The sequence below is a fragment of the Lissotriton helveticus genome, chromosome 3_1 (genome assembly GCF_964261635.1).
Source record: "Lissotriton helveticus chromosome 3_1, aLisHel1.1, whole genome shotgun sequence".
Taxonomy (NCBI): domain Eukaryota; kingdom Metazoa; phylum Chordata; class Amphibia; order Caudata; family Salamandridae; genus Lissotriton; species Lissotriton helveticus.
In genome coordinates, this window is record NC_136061.1 from 1,194,229,314 (window position 1) to 1,194,235,091 (window position 5,778).

Here is a 5,778-nt window from a genome sequence, read left to right on the forward strand (position 1 = left end):
CACAATATTTGTCGGAAATTCACATATCAAACACCAAGATGAAAAAACATTGCAACAAAAAATACTGGAATGCATTCTATTATATACAGAGATTGTATCATACACAGCAATAGCAACATGTCTAGACATCTCTGGAATGGCTCCCTGTCAGTACTATTTTGGAGGAGTGTATATATACAATTCTCTTATGTAGAGATCCATCCCAAGCTAAAACATTAGTGAAATACTACTCGTATTTCTAAGGGATACTCTTCTCAAGAGTTAATTGTACAAGGGATGATCATTTATTAGTGTATCAATGCCCAAAGTTCATCCCTGTTGTTTAGGCCTGTCCTTGCTGTATGATATTTCTCAATGAATCTTGCTTTGAGCCTGTTCAGTCTTGCCTGCATATTTGCTTGGGTAACATTTTGTAGTGTAATCAACACTGACCATTGGATATTGTTTTCGGTATGTCCATGACTATGATAGTGCTCAATGAGTGGAGCCCCCATGATCTTACATTTTATACGCGATTTGTGTTGGAGAATCTGACTCATTATCGGTTGAGTTGTCTGACCTATTTAGTGCTTATTGCATGGACATGCAACACAATAAATAACATTCTTTGTGTTGCAATTAGAGAAAGTTTTTTTAACATGTTGTTGTACATTGATTGTGACTTCTTTTGAATCTACTGGTAGTGTACATGCCACACAGTTTTGACACCTAAAGTGTCCCACCACCGGAAGGAGGCCAAGCATTCCTCTCAAATTGTGTCTTTTTTCGATTGGTTGTCCATCTCTCATAAGCTGTTGCCTCAGGTTCTCACCCTTACGGAATGCAAAGAGTGGTTTGGGAAATCCTAGATGGCTTACCATCCTCCAGTTATTCAAAATAATCTTTTTGACTCTGTTTGCCTTTGGGTTGTATATGAGTACGCAGACCAGGGCATGTCCTACCTTTCACATATAATACACCATGCCCACAGGGGTACCTTGGGCCTACCTATGGGGTATCTAACATGTAGAAAAGGGAAGGTTTAGGGACTGGCAAGTGGGTGCACTTGCCAAGTCGACATGGCAGTCCCAGACTGCACACAGGCTCTGCAATGGCAGGCCAGAGTTACACTTTACGGGCTGTTTGCGTGGGTGGTACAATCCAGTGCTGCAGCCCACCAATAGCATTTGATTTATGGGCCCTAGAACGTGCAGTGCACTTTACTAGGGACTGACACATAAATCAAATAGGCCAATCATTGAAACACCAATCCATAGCACATTTTTCTACAGGAGCACTTGCACTTTACCACTGAACAGCAGCGAGAAAAGTGCGCAGAACCACTATGCCAGCAAAAACAGAGTCAAAACCGGGAGGTCCGAAAGCAAAACTCAGGGGAAACACGCCAAAAGATGCCAAGTCTAACAGAAGCATTTAAACAAAAATGACTGCAGGCTTTATTAAGCATGTGAAAGACATACCAGGACATGCAGAATACTTGCTGACCTTCCAGCCCAGTCAGCCCTGCGCACGAATACTGATGGGGGCCAAAGGGCCTCTTAGCTCAATGGGCGCTGCCTGCCTGAAGGTAACTCATCTGAAATAACCTCTGAGGATTCTTTGGTAGTCTGTATCTGTGGGGCTAGCTCAGCCTTAAACATTGCCAATGTATGTTCCCCTTTCCCCCTCCCATGTTCTGATCAATCAGATCCCTTTCCCTCTGTGTGCCCAGTATCTCTGTGTCTGTGTTCAGATTTCTGTGCAGCAGTCAGTGCATGCCTTCGTGGGTGATCAGTGGGAGCAGTGCCGGTAACTGGTCACCGCCACAACAAAGATGGTGGGGAGGGTGGAGGAAATTCAGGAGAGTGAGTGCGTGGGGAAGCAAGCGGTGTTAATATTAATATAGAAATTAAAGAAATTGCCTTAAGCTGCCGGTTGCCGCCCCCATCAAGTTGCGCCTCCTGTGCTGAAAGCAGCACAGGGATTAGCCTGAGTGGGGTGAAAAGATGCTCCGCTCAGGTGAGGGAGTCTGTGGGGTTTCTCCAGCTTAGCTGTTTGATGTAGCTGGGGTGGAGAAACCTAAGTTCGCAAGTGTGTTTGGCCGGTCTGAGACAGCCAATCAAACACACATGAGCACTTAGAAGTGCATATAGCACTCCTCCTCCCCCTCCCATGCCCCGGCCCCACCCCTCCTTGCACGTGCTGGCTCAGAGCCGGCAAATTAAAAATAAAATGATGCTAGAACATCAGTTTATATTTTACCTGCTGGCTCTGAGCCAGGCAGTGGAGCAACGCTCCTCTGCCATTGCAGAGGTGCTGCTAGTGGTGGCGATTCACATTAGAAAATCACACAGAAGGGGGCCCCTGAACAGATACCTAGGCAGGGGAACAGTGGAAAACATCACTGCCAATTAAAACACAACCCCAATGCCTGAAACTAATTTTATCAATAAGCTTAACATCAAGGATAAAAAAGGGGAAATTAAATACCCCATCACCACCAAGCATAACACAGTGTGCAAAAAAAGAAGAATTCATATATATATATATATATATATATATATATATATATATATATATATATATACACCAAAGCCGTGCTTCCACACAGCGTACCTCGGCACGGCAATAACGGACACCATACGGTTTTGAAGTGCAGTAGTCGTGGATTTATTCATCAACAGATGGTCAAATGGCAAGAGAAACACTCACTCGACGTGTTTCGGGATTTTCTCCCTTGGTCACGAGTGTTTGACCATATGGTTCATTGGTTAATATAAACATGTGACATGATGTGAGTGAAAACAGACTCCAGAAACAAACTGTCGTATTTAAACCAAACAGAACGTTAAATTCAGTGAGTCTAAAGAAATATCAAGCAAAACAATAAAATTAAATTAAATTAAACAGATGCTTGCATGCTTTTTGGGAAATTAAAATAAATGCGCAAGTGCGCTTTTCTGTTGGCATTTACACATTCTGTGTCGTGCTGGATCCCACATCTTGGTTCAATTTGAGTAGATGAAAGGGGTACTATGACGCTTCAATATTTACTCATGCACGTGCAAAATAATTATCTCGTGCCCAAGTGGGCAAATAAGTGCTCTGTACACAGAACCAAAATAAATTGGAATCAAACCCTTTCCTGCCCAAATGGGCGAAATATAACTAAATTCATAAACGATGAACCAAAGATGCCCTCATCATAACTGGCAAAATAATGATAATGCCCAAGTGGGCTTTGGCAGTCCTGTAACTTATCCCATGTAATTCATTGTGCCAATCTTAATCTGAACATAATCCCTTCTTCAATTGGACATGCCTCATCTGAAAAACAATAAACAAGACAAAATTGCGTCACCTAAAAAAATTCTAAACATACAGTCAAAAATAGTTAAAATCACATACAGCTCTGCGGCAATTCATAGTAACAGACATCTTGTTCAGGCTTATTCAAAAGTACATGCTTCACCCTAAATGGACGGCTAGCTCTTCATCATAATTATGACCTAAAGGGGTGAGTGTCCTGTACTGTATGATGAGCTTGGATTCCAATCTACGTAATTCTTTCAATCTGTTCCCTCCTCTCATGTCCGCCTTCACAAAATCCAATACTACAAAACTCAGCAAATTTGTGTTCTGCTCGTGGTGTGTATGAAAGTGGCGGGCTATGGGGTACGCTTTGTCTAGATTCTTTATCGCACGTAAGTGCTCAAGAATCCGTATCTTCGCTTTGTGGATGGTACTGCCAATATAGGCTAAGCCACAGGGACAGAATAATGCATAAATGGCATACTCTGTATTGCATGACGTGTGCTTCTTTATCACATACGGTTTGCTCTCTGCAGATAAAATCCAGTTCTTTCTGTTTTTGCTGTTTTTGCAAGCTTTACAGCTTCTGCATGTAAAGAATCCTTCTATTCCCTCTATTCCCTTTTTGGAGATTTCTACTGCTTTGCAAAGAGTGTCTCTAAGTGACCTTGCACGTTTAAATGTAATCTGTGGACTGGGCCCAATACACTTTATCAGATCTTTATCAGTACTCAATACCGGCCAAAATGTTTTAAGACATTTGCGTACTGCTTGTGTTTGTTTACTGTACGTGGTAACAAATCTTAAGGTTTGATTGTCTTCTTTGCTCAGTCTTTCCACCTCCCGCCTCTCCGTACTCAACAGTGATTCTCTGGAGCGTAGACGTACCTCATTAAGTGCCTTATTTACAGTTTTTTTGTTATACCCTCGTTGCAAAAAACGGTCGGTCATCACTTTACATTCCGCTTCAAAAGTAGTTTCAGTGCTGCAGTTGCGCTTTGCTCTAAGAAACTCACCAAGTGGTATACTTTGTATGAGTGCAGTAGAGTGGCAACTGTCAGCATGTAGCAGGCTATTTCCTGCTGTACTCTTGCGGTACAGACAGGTCTCAATTCGCTGATTGTCAATAAACACTTTAAGGTCAAGAAATTCAACCATGGTTTTAGACCAATTAAAAGTGAGATGGAGATTAAAACTATTATCATTGAGTACATCAACGAATTCTTTAGCCTCTTCTTCTGTCCCCTTCCATATACAAAAGATATCATCTATGTATCTAATGTACATGGGAACTTTGTCTTTAAACAGTGTTAAGCTGTTCACCACCCCCTCTTCCCAATACCCCATATAGAGACCCGCAAAAGATGGAGCAAAGCAGGTCCCGATAGATGTACCGAGGGTCTGATGGTAAATTTTGTTGTCGAACAGGAAGTAATTACTTTTGAGACAGATGGTAATCATTTGTAATAGCATTTCGGTATGTGCCATATACGAAACCGACCTGCTACCCAAATAATGTTTACACCCCTCAACTCCTTTCTCTTGCGGAATGTAGGTATATAAACCTGACACATCCATGGTCAATAGTGAGTACTCTTCTTTCCACTCTGTTTTATCTAATTTACGTAGGAAATCAGTAGTATCTTGCACGTAAGAGGGAAGTTTCTGAACATAGCTTTGAAGAAAAAAGTCCACGTATCTGGACACATTTTCTAAAAAGCTCCCCTTTGATGACACAATGGGTCTCCCTGGTGGTCTGAGTGGATCTGTGTGGATCTTGGGCAGTAAGTATAGAGCAGGAAGCATCGGAAACTTACAATCCAAAAATTTATACTCACTATCTTCGATCAGTCCCTGCCTCTTCCATTATATATATATATATATATATATATTCCGCACACCTCTTCACAAACGGAAGAATCGAGTACGCACTCACAAAGTTCTTGCGCTTTCCCAGATTTTATTTTTTCATAATTTCCAGCATATCAGTACATAAAACCGACCCCTTTCGCTGCACACACACAGCTTGCTCACGGTTAATCCTTAGATATTTTCGAGCCCCTCCTATTTCTACAAGGGAACCGCCAAAACATTTCATTCTCAATACATCACTTCCTGTTTCATAAGTCGGAAATGGCCTGGGAAATGTAGTTTTTTGCCCGTATTTAAACCGCAAATACGGGTTTCATCACAAAAAATGCATTTTAACTATTTCGTTCAACGTTGTAATCAATTCATTCATATTACTATATTCGGAAACAATTTTTAGGGACATAATTGTTAAAGTCCTGTATCTCTGGCTATTGTGTTTTATGCTAGATCGTCCTATTGTAATGTTATGCATACAATGTTTAAGAAAACACTTTTGCCCACCAGTGGGCTAGCTATAAAGTATTATCCTCGATAATTCACCAATTACGTTTACATAGTGCAAAACATGCTTTACTCAAATACATCATTTGTTGTATAACTCAAATCATGCCCTCT